The sequence below is a fragment of the Lissotriton vulgaris genome, chromosome 5, assembly GCF_964263255.1.
Source record: "Lissotriton vulgaris chromosome 5, aLisVul1.2, whole genome shotgun sequence".
NCBI classification, from domain to species: domain Eukaryota; kingdom Metazoa; phylum Chordata; class Amphibia; order Caudata; family Salamandridae; genus Lissotriton; species Lissotriton vulgaris.
In genome coordinates, this window is record NC_141693.1 from 824,245,443 (window position 1) to 824,264,127 (window position 18,685).

The window sequence follows — 18,685 nt, forward strand, 5'->3', positions numbered from 1 at the left end:
ATAGTTCATTCTAATAATCTGTTTGGTATCTGTGTGGATGTGGATATACAAATACTTAGCCGAATCTGCACATCACTCCAGCGGGTATTCACAATTCCATTGCTTAGTCCCTGAAGTAATGGGGAATATTATTGATTTGCTCCAGTTAATGCCCATGCCAGAGAAGCCGCCAAGTCACATTATCTCCCTAATTAAAGGTTCCAGATTCTCTTGGGGAGCGTGGACGTACAGGATAATGTCATCTGCATACACAGTAATGAGAAGAGGTCTGTCTTAAACTGAATTCCTCTCTGTAAGTGACGTTCTTGGAAGTGTCGTACCAGGGGGTCCATGGCTAGATTAAAAAGTAGGGGGGCACCTCAGGCAATATTCTGTGGATGACTGCAAACAGAGTCCTCAAGTTGAGGGCAGTCGATCTGTGAGGGATAAAGCCCCACTGGGCAGGGGATAAATTACGGGCTATTAACAAGGCCAGCCTTAAAGCTTTCATTTTGGCCAATATTTTGTAGTTAAGGTTTAAAAGTGAGAGGGGTCTGTACGACCCACATGCTGTCTGGTCCTTCCCCGGTTTGGGAAGTAATATTATCACTGCTTCACGCAATGTAGGGGGAAGTTCCATACGCTTGAGAGCTTTGTTGTAAACCTCTAGCAAGTGTGGGGCTAGCAAATCTTTGTATGCCTTGTAGAAATCCCCCATGAAACCATCTAGCCCGGGGCCCCTGGATCCATTCAGGGCATCAATTGCGCTGACTATCTCCTCGGCGGAGAAAGGTTCCACAAGGAACTCTTGCATGAATTTTTCAGAATAAAGCAATCTCTGACAGATGCTCCTCTTGATCTGCCCTATCATTGACCACTCTGGATGTGTAAAGCTTAGTGTAATACAATATGAATTCATCCCGTATGTCTAAGGTGTTCATGAGGACTTGGCCAGTGGTAGAGCAAATTTCTGTTATATAAGGACGCCCAGAAGGGGGCCTCAAAAGTCATGCTAAAGTACGCCCTGGCCTAACGGCGTGCAATGTTATATTTTGATAAAAAAAAGAGGTTTCCGCTCTGTAGGCTCCCTAAACTCAGATAAAAGGGACATCCGTTGGCCAAATCAGGCTGCATCAGGTTGCGCAATCTGCTATTTATCCAACGTGTTCAATTTCTGTTCAATGTTAGCTATCGTAGCCCTCAGATCTTTCAAAACCTCAGCCTGCTTGGCTATACAGACTCCATGAATGTAGGCCTTGAAGGCCTTCCATAGCATAGCCCAGGTATCAACGGATCCAGTATTAAGCTCAAAATAGTCCTCAATTGCAACCCAGAGTTCAGACTTGAAGAGTTCGTCAAGCAAGGCTCGCCCAGGATATCTCCAATGTCTCTCACCACCCTCTGGACTAGGAATACAGACTGTCAGGACCACCGGGGAATTGTCCGAATAGGTTTTAGGAAGTATCTGGAGAGATTTGTACCAGGTAGACAAATTAGGGGAGAGTAACCAGTAATCTAATCTAGTCCAAGTATCGTATTGGGCTGAGTAATATGAGAATGCAGGTTTCAAAGGGTTACGCAGTCTCCAGATGTCCACTAGTCCAACTGAGTCACACAAGTCTAGCAATGCCCTGCACGCTCACGGCTTTGTATCAGAGGAGGAGGAGGAGCTGTCTAGGAGTGGATCTATTAGAAGATTAAAGTCGGCCTCTAGCTGCAGAATATGCGTGTGTACCTCATGAAAAAAACCTGGGCAATCAACATTAGGGGCGTATATATTAATGAAAGCAGTGCGGTGCCCCATTGACTGACCTGCTACCATTGTATAGCGACCTTCTTTGTCGTAGTGCACTTTGTGTAGTTGAAAGGGAAGACGTTTATGTATTGACATTGCAGTCCGTCGTGCGTCTGTACTGTAGCCTGAAAAATATCGGTGAGGGCCCCAGCTTGTAGCGAACTTAGTAACATCAGCTCTGGGGAGGTAGGTCTCCTGCAGAAACGCTACATCAATCCTGTGTCTCTGTAAATAGTGTAGTATATGCTTCCCTTTCCTGCCATTATTCAACCCCCTAACATTCCATGTAAGGAGTGATAGGTCAGAGAAAGTGGGCAGGTTATCCAAAACTGGGATAAGTAATATAAGATATAGATTTCTGTTGTGTAGCGGAACAAGCACTTCTCAATATACGGTGAGTAAACTGTATTGAAAATGAGTAGATCCATGAATTGTAAACAACCCCGCCCACCTCCCACCTCTCACCACCCATCTCTGCACCACGGTCTGCAGAGAACATTCCCATTGAATACACAATCACAAACCTCATGGAAACATTTCAACAATGTAAATATGGAAAAAGCAAGTTTCACAATGGACATAGTACACACTTGGGGCCATATGTAGGTAGCTAAATACCGGTCGGTAACGGACGAAAATCGATAATTATACCGTTACCGACTGGTATTTAGCCTTTTCTAATGTAGGAGGCAGGTTTTAAGGATTCAGTAACTTATCGATTCCTTATTTTAAGGAATTGGTAAAATACTGAATCCTTATTTTAAGGAATCAGTAAATTACCGAATCCTTAAAAGCTATGTAGGTGGCACTGAAGTGAGTGCATTTTTGCTATCAGGGTTCATTATTTACCACCAACTACAAGTTGGTGGTAAATACCGAATACCTTAAATAAAACAATGATTTGCTTTTTAAACAGTGCCATGTGGCAGTCATACATGCCCTTAGGGCATTTATGTGCGCCACATGTGCACACATGCACGATTCAGAGGTGCAACAGGGTGTCAATGTGACACCCTGCCACCCTTGAATATGCTCCCCCTATTACCAATTCGGTGTTTACCGAATCGGTAATAGTGAATGGCTTCCCCTTCATTCGGAATGAATGGGAAGGTGATTCCTTATTAATGAATCGGTATTACCAATTTGGTAATAACGAATATTACCGATTCGGTATTTTTTACCCAATTTTTAGCTACATATGAAATATGGATTCCTAAATACCGAATCATATTTACCTACATCGGGCCCTTAGTGTGCTAAACAGCCAGGGGGGTGGCAACGCCACTCCGGGGTCCCAACTTTATAATTATCTATTGTAAGTAATGATCCTCCAACTCTGCAAAATAAAACAGCAGTGTTAAGACAAGTCAAATTATGCTTGACACGTTTCACTTATGTCGTTCTGAAGAAAAAAGTTCAACACTGGCCACTGAACCACTGTGGGGTGGGGTAGAGTCAACGACATTGTTGTTGGTCTGGCCAACACTTCTTTTATAGACCTTGAAGAACACCTGTGCCTCTGTGGGGGAGTCAAAGATTCAAGGCCTCCCCTCAACGTCCATCCACAGCCATGTAGGGTACAACATCCTGTATCTACGTCCCAGATTCCGTTATACTTGCACCTCGCTTCCTGGATTATGGCTGTAAAATCAGGATACAAGGACAACGTCAATTCTTGCCAGGAGATAGCACCCTGCTCACGTGCTAAGCAAAGTGCTGTGTCTCTGTCGCAAAAGTTCAGGAGGTGAGCAATTATGGGTCGGGTCGGACAGCTTGGATTAGGGCGAAGACCAAGAGAATGATGTACTCTCTCAACTACAAACCAAGGGGTGAAGGCATCGCTTCCAAATATTTAAATTAAATGGTTGTTCGCGCACAGCCCTAGGTTTTCGAAATAGTTTTTTAATGTTTAGTGTGCACTGTGGGTTTGTATTCCGGTCTCACACACTCTGAAAATATGCAATTGTGCATACCCTTTAATTAGGGGCATCCTCCCAGGCACAACTTGGTCCTGTTAAGGTTCCTGGTTCTTTTTAAACACATTTACATTTTCCAGTTGATTTTCAAAACATTTCTTCATGTTTATTAATTTTTTCAATATGATTTCTTCAAAATAATTTCTTATTTCATCAAGCGTGTATTTGCGCTAATAAATTCATATACACTCTGTGTTCCGTTCCAATGCATTTCGGGTAACATACCCTTCCTCAGGGAACAACCAGCTGGAATTTAGAAAAAACTGTGTAAAACTACATGAGGAGACCTTACATGTTTCACAGTAATTAGAATCTGCTAACTCCTTCAGTGTTCAGCGTGTAGTTAAACCGGGGGAGTTTCAGTGATTCTAACCTATGTATGCTCTGGATGTGCTGGGCTTTGTGCTTGTTACCTCCAGTGTATACGAAGAGTGGTGGGCAAATGCCACAGTGAACTTCCGTTAAGTTAGTTCACTCTATATGCACTACTCTGCAATATAGTGGCGTTCGTGTGAAAAGCATAAGTGGACTTTAAATGACAGAAAATGAAAATACCCATGTAAATAAAAAATGTAGTCCGGGAAAACGGCAACGATTAAAGTGGTTAAGGTGTTAGGTATCTAAGTTTCACCTTTGAGTAAAAAACATATGTGGTCTCAAAATTTAAGAAAGTGAAATAACGATGTAAATTAAACTGCTACTCCGGGTGGACGATAGCGGTTATGTCAGGCAGCAAGGTTTCTACAAACTGGTCCATGCGACCAGTGTTGGCAGACTCAGGAACTCCAAGTAAACAAAGGTTGTTGCGCCCACTTTGCGCCTCTAAATCTTAATTTTTTATTGCAACGTCTTTAAAGATCTATTCAACTTGGTCCAGGCGTCTGGTTGATTGTGCCCAACCATCCTCAAGGTCCAAGACTCTCCCCTCAACTGTGTCAAGACGTTTATCGTGCAAGTCAGGTTTCGCGCCCAGGCTGTCCAGTCGCTTATACAGAGTATCGAAGCAGCTATCTAAGGTCCTGAAACCAAAGCTGCAGGTAGGCCCCCAGTGGCTACCTCATCAGAGTCCCCCTCTGCCATGGCGGAGTCTGTCTCTGGCACTTTCTCAGGCTCTTTAGGGAACTCCAGGAGTTGGTGCCTGGATTCCTTTCATCCCATGCCTCCCCGCCCTCACCAGTTGAGTAGCCACATCTGTCAAGGGTTGCAAGCTGTCAGTGGGGGCAGGGGATAACGCAATGCAATCAACACTGTGCACTTATCGCAGCTAGCATCTGCGGGCCAAGGGGCACCTTGCACTTTTACCGTAGGCAACACTCCTCATGAACAGATAAATGCCCCAGGACGCTCCAGCTACAGCGATGGCTTGTACCAAATGGGCCCTCCACATTGGCAGCCAAAGAGTTAAAGGTTCAAATATGGTCCAGGCCAGCAGCTTGTGCAAATTAGACACAAAAATTATGAAAATTGTGAGGGCAATGTTGGGGCCTCGAAACTGAGTCGGCATGTGTAGGACCAATTTAGGCCCGCTATGGCAGTATCGCGGACTAGGCCATACGGCGGGGCAGCAAGGGAACCCCGGTCCAGGTGGCCCCCCTGGAAGCTCGCCCCTAACAGCCAGATGGCTGTGTCCCAGGCTCGCCCGCAGCCCTTGTCACCGTGCGGCCTTCGGGAACGGAGCTGGCAGGCCACATACACACCTGCAGTGTGGCCCTATGTTGTGAAGTTGCGGTGGGGGGCAGGGTTCAATAGCAGCCGTCACTCACTCACCAACCGGCCATACGAAGCTCAAATTGAGCCGATTTCCTCAGAGAACCGAGGTTGGCGGCCCAAGGAAACCAATCTACTCCGTCCTCCTTCAGCCCGCAATCTAGGGCCCGTTCAATCCACGTAGGTGGCCCCGCCCATACCAGTTTGCAGGGCCATACGGAGCTGTGCCTACGATGTACGCCATTTGAGCCGATTTCCCCAGGTAGCCAATCCTGCTGACAAGCCTAGTGCATCACTCTGGTCTTAGTTGGAGGCCATGAGGTCCAATACAGCGCAGTTTATTGGGGTCCACTGGCAGAGCTTCAGTGCAGAGCTGCCATCTTGGACGGCAGCCTGAGCATGCCCGCCCAGGAGAAAGCATTTATGGTATTTTACTGACCTCTTCTGGTTGTTTTCTATCAAGACAGTTAAATAGAGGCAGTTGAACGGAAAAAACAAGTCCTTAAGCGGAAGCAGACAAGTCCTAGGGCTGATCTCCACAAAGTACATACACATATAAGTATATACTAAAGTATATACACAAGGTCTTGAATGCTTAACCTAAAAAAGGAGTAGGCAAATGATGGATCTGACAGCTTAGACCCAAGCAAACAGACTTTAGAGAATATCCGGGCCAAAGCATAGTGTGCATGTGGGGTACCCCAAGTAGTAAAGTGTCAAGTTTTTGACAACTGGGTACATGTCTGGAAAAAGCCACCAAAGTTGCCTTAGCCCTGATAGAATATACCCAGAAACCCAGTGGAGATTGGGTGCCATAGGAATATTAAAATAATACATAAGATTCGTAAAGAGTGGACCTAGCATTTACCAAGCTGACATCACAGAAACTTGGTCTGATGAACAGTAGTCCAGTACAGATAGAAGCTCAAGGCACACTGGCAATCAAGATGGTGAAATGTCTCCTCAGCCGAGAGAGCATAGGGATGAAGGAAGAATGACCCGAGTACAGTCTCAGATGGAATGCAAAAATTATTTTTGGGAAGAAATAGGGACGAGATATCTGTTCCTGTACAACATTTTGAATGGTTCTTACCACAAAGAGCTGTCAGCTTACATAATGGTTGCATCAGGTTCAGCTCTCATGAGACCATGGAGGGACTGACGAGAGGAAATACATACATTAGCCATTCATTATTCGGGTAGAAAACCTCTTCAGCCTTGTTCTGGTAAGCCTGTCTCTTATCGAACTGGAGCTTAGTTTGTGTACAGTGAGCTTTCCCCATTTTTAAAGGCATGCTAGCTAAGCCAGCAATGGAGTCGGACGTTTTACATGTAGAGCTCTGTCGCAGGCTCCAGCTCCTGGCCGCATAGATCCGATAATAGTCATCCGGAAGGGGTCGCCGACCTCCAAGTGTACTCCAGAAGCGGACCCTAAGCTCCTGTGTCACGGCAAGCAGCGGGTGACGCGGGGACCCGTGGCGCACCTCCCTGTCACCGGAGGCGCTCAGTAGTCATCCATGGCCCTGGATGCCAATCGCCAGACAGCGCCAGGGATTGGCTCTGCCCCCTAGGCCCAGACCTGTGGTGCAGCTCTGTGCTACATGCAACAGCCGTCTCTGCCGTGGCTGGTATGCATGGAGGCTCCTTGATATCGGAGAACATCTCTGATGTGGTGCAGCACTAATGAAGTGGCTCTCCCCACCGGCGCGCGATTCCTTTGCAAGTGTGCAGGACTGAGACGCAGCCTATGACTCTGACACGCCCCGCTTGATGAATACCTCCCCCGCATCGAAAACAGCAGGCTCTATTGGCTCCTGCAGGCAGAGAGACGACATTAGGATATGAGGTGGTGATAAAAACAAACTGTGAGTACTAGTGGTGTGGTGGGAGTGTCACCTGGAGACAGTGACAATCAGCGAAAGGGCACAGTGATAAAGCACGCTCTCTGAAGGCGCAGATCCCACCAACATGCAGTCCTTTCACCCAGGAGAAGATCCCCTGTTCTGACAGCCGTGGCCCCACTGCCCTACATAGCCGCCTCGCCCAGTTTCATCGGAGGCCTCCTTCCCGGGACTGTGGTACGCATGTGGGAAATGACGGCGGCTCTGAGCGAAGCGGCGATTGAGGTACGCTGACCTGCGGACACACGGAACACCTGGTTGGAGAGGAGTGTGCTCCAGGGGGGCCATGGAGGGAACAGATGGTGCAGTCTTTCCTTTCTGCACCACATCCACAAGGCCGACCACACTGTACACTCAAATACCAGCACGTGCCACATTGCAATAGTGCCTTACCTGCTTCTCAGGGACTAACGTAATTCCCATGTCGCGTGGGGGGCGCACAAAGATAAGCACTGGGGGAATTGCGGCCTCACCCCCACAGACCCAGGCTGACAAGATGGCGGGCGCAGAAACAGTGGATCCGATGTTGCATAAGCTGGAAGCAGTGTTGGCGGCAGTCGAAAAACTTGGGGAAACCATGAACCAGATCTGTACCTCAACTCGAAGGTAACATAGACAAAGTGGCAGTTGACCTTACTCTGCTCCACGCAGACCTTCAAACACTGGCAGACCGCACCACTTCTGCTGAGGAGGCCATTGCTGATGTCTCTCCACAGGTAACCACAAAGGAGAGGAAAATCCAGAGCCTTCTTGACCACGTTGGATTTCTAGAAGACAGGACGGAGGACGCAGAAAGCCGTGCCTGACGCAACAACATACGTGTGGTATGCCTACCAAAGGGGACGTAGGGGAGAGATGCAGTGGCTTATACTGAACAATGGCTTTGCTCGTAGCTATTCGGGGAAACCCTCTCTCTACACTTTGTCATCGATTGGGCACACAGGGTAGCTGCCAGGCCTCCCCCATTGGGCTCTGACCCACGACCACTCTTTATTCGTCTTTTAAATTATAAAGACAGAGATGCAGTGCTCCAGGGAACAAGATAACTATAGGAGGTGCAAGTGGACAACCACAAAATCACGTTCTTCATGGACTACACAGTGCAAAACCAGAGACAGCGTTATTCGTACATGGCTGTGAAACGGCGACTTCGACAATGTGATCTCAAGTACTCGCTGCTGTTCCCGGTGAAGCTTAAGGTGACTGCGAATGGAAAAACTAATTTCTTTACAACTTCGGAGGGTGCAGAAGAATGGCTGGACACTTATGACTCCTCAGGGTGAAATAAATCCCAGTCCCTAGCTTCTCAGACCTTTGACCTGGCCCGGAGCTGATCCTAAGCGGCCAGCAACAGGCTCTACAGGCGGTGGCAGACATCAGCTGGGCACATGAAAAGACCAATTTGACCTCCCATCAGCAAGAGACGCCAAGTGAGGATGATCTATTGGACAGTTTTTTTGCCTCCCAGACCTCCTGTGATCTGCCCCAGATCACCCCACAGACTTCCAATGACATTGTTTAAACTTCGAACTCTCGCTTGTCTTAATCACATATTTCCCACAAATCTGGCAATGAACGTTATCCACCAACACGCAAGTATCAAGGCTCCTGCGAATGGTTTATGCACTGTATTCCGTGGCTTAAGATGTTAGGCTTCTATTGTGGTGCTGATGCTATAGCTGCGGGTGGGATGCCGGGGTACGCCACTCGTTAAGGCCTGGGACATCTGGGTGAGGTGCCCTTATGACCCCTGCGGGAATATTAAATCTGATATTGAGGTAGTCACACTATAATGCACACACTTGGCGAGGGCAGAGGGGTAGCTATCAGAAACAAATCTCCAGCTACTGTTGCATCATATATTGCTGTGCATACTAGTCCCCCCAGACGTTGGCTGTATGCTACTTTCGCTTCTTGTTTGGGCCGTTGCCTGTTGCACAATTGACCTTTTGGTATTTTTTATTATATATGGTTTAAATGTTTGTTATGCCATCTCCTATGTAATACTGCACGCTGATCAATCTGCTGGCTTGCGGGAAGGCACAAACTCTACACATACTTTTACAGGCACTCCACTGGCTCCCCCATCCCTCGGTCTGGCAAGGCCCTATGTGCTACTATCTCTCATACGTTATGGCCCCAATAAGAGTAGGAACCTAGAACGTGCGGGGTATACCTAACCCATTGCGATGATATCTCATTTACACATATCTGAAATGCCACCCCATACACATAGCACTCCTCTAAGAGACTCACTTACACAAACCTGAAGTGGCACGATTACACAGACGTTGGAGGGGACAATTGTACGTTACAGGTTACTCGGCGTATGCACGAGGGGTTCTGGTGTGGGTGAGACCGGGGACTCCCTTTTGGGTGATGGATTCATATATAGATACAAAGGGTAGGTATGCGTCATTGTTAAAGGTGTCCTAGATGGTAAACCTGTGATTCTTGCGTTGCTATATGCACCCAACATTGACCAAGCAGCTTATCTTGGACTCATCTCCTGCAACTGGCATGATACTCCCATGATATTAGGCGGTGACTATAATAGTGTTCTGGACATCTCACTGGACTGTTCCTTTCCTCCCTTGCCTGGCACATGCCACACATACTTTCATGAAAGCATTAAATAACTGGGCTACGCAATGGTACCTGACAGATGCTTGGCGACACCGCAATTCACTAAATAGAGTGTATTCCTGTTCTTCGGGAGCGCACGGCCTTCATGTGCACCTAGACCATTTTATGGAATCCAATGATCTCTTACCCTGTATCTCTGGGTCACACTATATGGGACGTATGCACTCAGACCATAATCCACATGTGATGGAGCTGGAGTGGGAGGGCGGGATACCGCCAATACCTATTTGGAGCCTTCAGCCGTATGTACTGCTGAAATGTGCCCATCTGGAACTTATTGGCCACCACTGTGGCACAAAATTTTGAGAAGACTGCAGGCACAGCCTCATCTCCAATGCAGGAATGGGACACTCTAAATGTAGTTGTACAGGGCATTGTTTGAGGGCACAGGAGGGTATCAGAGTACAGCTGGAAAAAGCCCTTACCAAATTGGAGACACAATTGGCATCCAGCGAGCAGTAAGCCACTGAGGGATCCCCGAGATGGCTTGATTGCCACAGGGAGGAGCATGCACAACTATTAGAATGGTTACGTTATCTTAATTATGCAGCACACTCGGTGCAGACACACCAAATGGGGGACAAAGTGGGGAAGCTGCTCACGTGGCTTGTTTGCCAGGATGAATCGTCGGCTCCAGTGGCATTGGTACGCACGGTGCAAGGGGGTATAGCATACAAGCAGCAGGTCATACATGATGAGTTTGTGGCAAATTATCAGGACCTATACAAATTCCACATGCAGGCCACACCCTTGGTGCTACAGCTCTACCTTGAGGGGATAACACTGCCACATCCTACATGTGCCCAAAAAGGGGAACGGAATGACCCCCTCCTCTCTGAGGAAATTTGGGACTGCAAATTCTCACTATCAAATGGGAAGTCGCCGGGCCCTGATGGACTACTGACTGAATTTTACAAGGCCTATGCACATATACTGGTACCACAATTGTTGAAAGTGTTTGAAACTGAGGTTGATGAATCCACTCTTGCTGGCACACAAAATGAAGCTTCGCTGGTGTCTCTATTAAGCCTGATAAGAATCGCGAATCCTTGGGCTCTTATCGCCCTAAAGCACTTCTTAATACTGACTACAACATTTTTGCATCAATACTTGCGGAAACGTCTCTCGCCCATAGTGAAAACGCTGGTGCACCCGGATCAGAACGAATTTGTTCCCGCTAGAAGTACCTCGCTTAACATTCGTAGGCTCTTCCGGATACAGCATTACGTGATACGTGCATGGCTAGCTCTGGCTGCCTGGTGCTGGACCTGGAGAAGGCCTTTGATTCTTTGGAATGGCCCTATCTAGTGGCAGTTCTCCGAAAATACGATCTTGGAGACCATTATATGAGTATGGTTCACCTGTTATATCAACGACCCGTTGTTCGGGTTAGAACCTGCAAGCTCATCTCAGACCCCATTTGAGTAAGACGAGGGACACGTCAGGGTTGTCCCCTGTCCCCGTTTCTTTTACCTAGCCATGGAACCACTAGCAATGGTGCTCCGCAATGGCAACGAAGCGTGGGGAATTAGGTTAGGAGATGGAATACATGTTTTTTCTCTTTACGCTGACGACCTGTTATTGTATGTCTGGGACATCAACGACATCCCTACGTCCATAGCAGATGCGCTTAAGGCCTTTGAAGCAGTGTCGGGCCTCCGGGTTAACTGAACCAAATCGGGGGTTTATCCCTTTAGCGCAGACACGGTCGAAACAGAGGTTCTTCCCGGCGACTCCCCCCTCCCGTGGTACTCCACCACATTTCACTATCTAGGCATCTTTATACACAAGACTCCTGACGATTTATTTGAAGGCAACTAACCGAGAGCAATATCAGCTGTTAGGGCCCAGGTACAATTCTGGTAGTCGCTCCCACTGAATGTCATGAGCCGCATCACCTTGATCAAGATGATCGTCCTCCCAAAACTATTATATTATTTCTCGGATCTTCCGATCTATGTCCTAACCAAAACCTTCCGCGAGCTGGAACGCATGTTCCGTGACTTAATCTGGAACAAAGGCAGGCCTCGAGTCGCCCTGTGGAAGCTATCTGCTCCTGTCAGTCAGGGAGGTTTGGCAGTCCCTAATATGGAGCTGGACTATATAGCGGCTCAGTTACAATGGGTGACAAAGCGGTTAAGTGGCAAGGGTCTGGAAGTCACAGCGACTCAACAGCAGTCCTGGACCCAATCCCAAATCTACCACATTTTCCATTCCATCGCCAAGTTACCACAACCATCCCAATTACATTTAGCACTGATGCACAAATGCTACAGGCGAAGCCTACATCTTACCCGCACAACACTCCTGTACGCTCTGATACTACCACTCACGATACTACCACTCCTAGGGACGCCCAGAGGGAGGAGGGGCACCTTCGAGGAGGCTCTTACACATTGAAATACAGCGGGCGTGGATACCCTGGGTGACTTGTATTCGGATGGTGCACTACTCACTTTTGATGCCCTAGCGAGAAACAGTGGGTTACCGGCAGGGCAGTTTCTACTACACATTTCCCTAATTAGGGCCATGTCTGCCTCTTGGGGGGACTTGGCGACTGAGCCGCCAACACACCTGTTACTTCAATACTTGCGTGTCATGAGTGGGACCACACATAGTGTACTGGTTAGTGGCGGCTCTCCTCACACATACACTGAAACCAATGCTAAGTCTCCGTACCCGTTGGGAAGAGGATAGGGGCACACTCTGGACGGAAAAGGAATGGAGTGCTATTCTGGCCAGCTCCTCATGCATCCCAAGGAGCTCCAAATTGAAACTGATACAAACGTACATTACACACAGGGCGTACCTTTCACCCAAAAACATGAACAGATATTTCAACATTGCCACATTCGTAAGCCTTCAGTGCCATCAACTTAATGCAGACTTGCTTCACATGCTATGGTCCTGCACCTCTCTACAATTTTATTGGCAAAAAGTGGCTGCGGCACTTGCACTCTGCAGTGAAACTTCCTTGCCGCACACATGGGAAGTGCACATACTAGGGCTTTACGCCAGGTCTAGGAAAAACAAAGTCAAGTCATGGTTCTTGGATCTGGGGCTGATAGTAGCGAAGCGCGTAATAACGAAGAGGTGGAAACATAATACACACCCAGAAACGGTCAGCTAGGAAAGGTCACTTACAATATGGGCGCAGGCAGACAGTACAACACTATACAGGGAGGAAACAGCAGGGCTCCCGAAGTACCCATAGCACAACACTTAGATAGCATATTCACAGCCCTCAAGAATGGGGAAGATGGAAACGGTGTAGATGCCCCTCCTACCAGTATGTGATTCAACTTCTGGTGATCCCGAGCCCAGAGGCACTATATATCCACAAACAATGTTGCATCCCATGATGCCATATGTCTGTGTTCTAGGTCCACCAACGAGAGTCCCCCCCAACCCTCAGCCCCTCACCACTATTTCTGGAGGATAGAGGTCTCTAACGCTTCAATGAGTCCAAATGCCACCCTAGCGAGCAGCCGTAATGTCCAGTTCGAGATACGCATGTGAGTGCCTGGAGATGCTACGTATATCCTTTTCGCTATAACTTGATGGCAGTTTAAAAAAAAAAAAATTTCATTGTTAGTTTTGAGGTTTTATTTAACATATGTCTTATTGGCCAATCTCTTCTCTCTTTGCACAATCTCCCAGTATACTGTTGGTTACAATACAAGCTCCTACTCCCCATGTGAGCTTCCGATTTACACTATGTGTCGCAGCTTCCTGGCTCTATAAGATATGTTTACAATATTCTGGGCGTTACAAACCGCTGGCTGGGAATTGAAGTGCACAAATGCTAGCAGGAAGTATCATACACCGCTTTACAAATGTAGGCCACCTGCAAGGACTAGTGAACACTATTATGTACTGTGTTTAAATTTCTGTAACCAGTTACAGACACGTCAATTGTTTTCGTAATGAAGCTTTGCATATGCAGATGTGATGCCTTTTGTTTAATGTCTATTTTACCCCCCTAGCTAAATTGATTGCGCGAACTGGGATTAAATCCACCTCCTATGCTGATGATATTCAGTTACTTTTTACCTTTGAGACTCCCTCCGCTTTTGCCTTTGATCCGCTGAAATCCTGTCTCAGAGACATCTCTAGTTGGATGGACTCTAATTCCCTCCGACTCAATGCTGGAAAGACAGAGATCCTGTTTTTTAACTCACCATCCCCTTTGGATTCCACTCTGTGGTGGCCAGCTGACCTGAGCCAAGCCCCCACGCCCAAAGACTCGGTGAGAAACTTGGGAGTGCGCTGGGACAATCAGCTTAGTTTTAACGCTCAGGTCCAAACAGTAGCAGCATCCTGTTTCGCAAAGATCAAGACGATTAACCGGCTTATCAACTATCTGCCGGCAGACTGCCGTAAGACTGTGGTACATGCACTTATAACATCTCACCTTGATTACGCCAACGCACTATATCTTGGTATCACAGCAGGCCTTTGCCACAAAATACAGACTGTCCAAAATGCTGCCGCCCGGCTGGTCGAGAGAATCCCAGCCAGACAACACATCTCTCCCCTCCTCCGAAAACTACATTGGCTACCGATAGCCAAGAGATGTGTATTCAAGGCCATGACGCTGGCCTTTCGTGCTTCCAAGGGCAATGGCTCAGCCCACTTGAAAAGCACTCTGAAGCCGTACGTCAAGGCCAGGACATTACGTTCTAACTCCCTTCTTCTCCTGGAAACCCCAAGATTCAAACGTTCTCGTACTGGAGGGAAAACCTTCGAGGTCTGTGCCACTCAGTGCTGGAACAAGCTTCCGATTACTCTACGCGCATGTCAAACTGAAGTGGCATTCCGAAGGTCACTAAAGACCCACCTTTTTTCCTCATAAGGTTATCCTCTTTTTCCTACCCTCACTGTCTCCAAGTTTTACCAGCGCCGGGACGCCCCGTTGGGGCAGCTGTGCGCTTTACAAAACACACAAATAAATAAATAAAATGCCTATGATAATTCAAACCCGTTACAAAATTTAAAAAAAACAATAAAAATATTAAAACAAAAAAATGGTAGTTTAGCCCGATTAAAGGAGGGAAGCCCCATGGGCTACCAATAATGCATCTCTATAACACAGTTTTGTCGATCTTGGAGTAGTGCTACAGATAAAGCATCTCCAGTACAGTCCAAAGAGAAGAGTGCAGGGATGCAGCAATGGTGCATTGGGCTCTGAGTGCCCGAGGGTAGACAGATATGGTTATATTGTAGATGACACAAGAAGTACGCAGAAGTGAGTGAAAGTGACAGTCCACCACCCAGCCCACGACAGGCTAAGGAAGCACGCTCTTTCACCTCAACAAAATACTTTGGCTGAAGTGAGCTGCTGAATTATACTTACCTCCGGGTTTGGAAGAATCGCTCCTCATTTGTGGCAAAAAGGTCCAAAATGAAAAGTAGAGACAGGCTACTCTCTAGTACAATAAAGAGTGTCATGTGGCCCAGAAATTTTGACGTAATGTGGAGCGGAAGGCTACTGCATGATGCTCCAGCCGAGGTGCAATCCCGATCGCAGTTACAGCACTGCCAAATACCACACATCACAAGTCAGTATAACGCATGTTAGTGCTGGTGGCCACATCACTGCACTGAAATGGTTTATCACGCATTGTAAGGATTTTTAGGTCCTCATATGTGTGCAAGGCACTTCAGATCCGAGCAGTGGTTGGTGTTCTGCAGCCAGCTTGAGTGTGATCCAGAACACGTCAAGGAGAGGAGTCTGGTTGCCATGGAGCTTTCGGCCTGGGCCTGGCTGAGCTGTTCACTTTTGCAACAATTAAAAACACTGTTACAGGTAGCTACTTCAGGCCCAGGGTGTGCAAGATGTTTTAGACTTCCTGACTGCTAATGAAGTTGGGGATGTCGTCTCCCTAGCCCTCATGGATTCTGAAAGGAAGAACCTTCCTATGCCCATTTGCCTTTACAGGACCCATGGTGTTACAGTGCTCGCATTAGACATCTACACCATTAATGCACTGCAGCAGCACTTGCTCTCGCTGCTGTTCACTGTCCAGGGCCATTCCCTCTGTCTGCTGCGATGCATAACTGGGTTTAAGACAAATACATGACTCTATCTTGCCCAATTAGTGGTGGAAGTTCATCCTGTGGTTGAGGTATGCAGGCCCCTTTTTATGTAGCGCTTTGTAGATTTCGGTGAGACAACTGAACTGGCATTCTTTGCTGATGTGGAGCCAGTGCAGAGATTTGAGGTGAGGGTGATGTAGGTCTGTTCTGTGAGGTCGAGCATGAGCCTGGGCTCAGCGCTTTGGATGGGCTGGAGTCTGTTTAGTAGTTGTGAGATGATTCCCAAGTAGAGTGAGTTGCCACGGGCCAGGTGGCTGGTGATGATGCCTGGGTGAGAGTGCGACTGGTGCTGATGCTGATCCTGTGTTTTAACATTTAACAAAATGGGTCTAACACTTTGGGTACAGCGGTCACAAAATCAAAGGCTGAGCCATCATTCAACACTGAAAGAGAGACACACTGATCTCTGCTCTCCATATTCAACTCAAATAGCTTTCTTATCGAGGTCCACAGTGGTGGTGGGCATCAATGCTATTAATTATGCTAGGGGTTTCAGATTCCAAAGCTTTAACCATGTAAGCTATCTTGGAACACATTTTGATAAGGTAGCAGGTGGCAATTGACACTAGTACCTTGTAGCTTTGCAGAAAATCAGGAGCGTTCTTCATAATCAGGTTAGTGAGCGTCCGTTTAAGGTATTTTGCAACAGTTTCAAGGCCTATTTTGATCCTCTCATGGCTTAAAGAGGGAATATTTCTCTCTTCACATAGACTTAATTTCTTTGCTATACTCCCACAAAAAAGTGTTACTCGAACGGTCACACATTTGGCAGTACAACGGCACTCATATGCGCACTGCAGCCACGGGAATGTCACACTTAAGCAATCTGAAAAGTTTACAGCTATGCAGGTATTGGCCCCCTAAAGGCCTCAGCCAGTGTACTCGCATCTCGTGCACTCATCTCCAGAGGTGGGTCACAGTAGCCACTAACTTGGGTCCCGGCACTATCACATGTCAGAGCGAGGGACCACTTAAGGGCGAGCACGCAATTGGCCATTCCACAGTGGTTGCAGCACTCAACCAACATCGATCAGCAGGCTTGTGACTCGCCCAAAACACTGTCACAGGTCACAGTAGCACAGTAGCATAGCTCCCCAGCCTGCCAGGACACCTCACGTCCACCAACAGTTGCTCTTGGTCCTGTGGCTCAATTCACCATTCAAGCCAACGGGAGCACAGCTCCCTCCTGAGCCTCTCTGCAGTGGCGGTTAATCCACCGGTATCCATCAGTTGTACCGCCTGAAAACAAGTCGCATTAGGCTAGGCATTTTAAGGATGGCAGGGACATTGCTTAGGAAGCCAGCATTCCACTCTGGGAGGGCGAAAGTGCAGCTTTATTTAATGTGTAGGAGGCCGAAGCTCGCAAACCAGCCAGACGGCCATCTTCGTCTCCAGTTCTCTGGCACCCAGTTGTATGCTAAGATTTAAAAATCGGTAAACAAAGGAGTTAGGTCCTTAGCGGGACTGAGGGGGGGGCTGGACCGTTGTACTATACACCATCGCAAAACTAAACAATAATGACAGAAGATAAATCAAAAAGAACATCAAATTAACATAGAACATTACACATTAAAAGGTTCATTTCATCAATGTTTACAAATCAATTCCTGTTTAAAGACAAACAAAGCAACGTGAAAACAAGAGCAGAAACAATGTATATTCCTTTGGCAATAAATCACTCAATGACATGATTTGCTCTTGTGGATATGTTTAGTTTTGCAATGGTGTAAATGTGTATCTATTTCAGCCTAAAAGAATAATTTCCCCAAAAAGTATAAAATATGAGTGATGGGTATAAATAAAAGAACCTCACCAGGTTTCATGAATTTGCACTTGGTCTTCATCAAATAGTTGTCTTATCAAGACTCGAGGGTTCGGGCATTCTTTTTTGTTTGAAGATTTAAAAATCTGTAAACATTTCCCTAACTTTGTTACAGGGCCGGTGCTAGGCATGGGCAGTGTGGACAGCTGCCCAGGGCGTTGCACTCAGCCCACTAGCAAGGGGCCCGCATCAGTGGTGTGTCCTCTTCTTTCCCTGCCGATTGAACTGAAAGAGAGGTGTCTCCTTGCAATTAGGATCCATGGGAGGGGCCCTCTCCCTGGGCCTCACAGAGATGGTGTCCGGAGGCCTAGGCGAGGGAGAAACATCCTCTTGTCCCAATTGCTAGGATACCATTCAGAGACACTACAGGACGCCCATTGTCCAACATTTTAGCTCTCTCACAGTTTTAACTTTAAGCCCACAAGTAATTCTCACACCTTCAGCTTGATAGGAGCTGTAAAAGAGGTGCATGTAGGAGGCTGGGCGGAAGAGCTGAGGCCCAGGAGGAGTCTGCACAAACAGCTTCCTGAGCTGTATCACTTATGTAAATTAGAGGGGCCTCGCACATTCGCTTTTGGCCCGGGGCCCGTAAATCCTAGAACCGGCCCTGTTTGTGAAAATGGCAGATAATAGACACCTTTCTGTGATTTCTCTACGTAGCATATGGAGTGACTGATCATTTTCTCTAACACTATGCCTTTCAAACTTTTCATGAACACTACTACACATGTGAATGCAGTGACTGCGTGGAGTGCCCCAA

At 47.3% G+C, this 18,685-nt stretch overlaps 1 protein-coding gene across 1 annotated transcript in view; it reads right to left on the reverse strand.

Annotated features, from left to right (window-relative positions):
• Positions 1-18,685, reverse strand: part of LOC147711652 (polyunsaturated fatty acid 5-lipoxygenase-like) — a 977,760-nt gene that overhangs the window by 296,793 nt on the left and 662,282 nt on the right. The gene's annotated exons all lie outside the window — the stretch shown is intronic.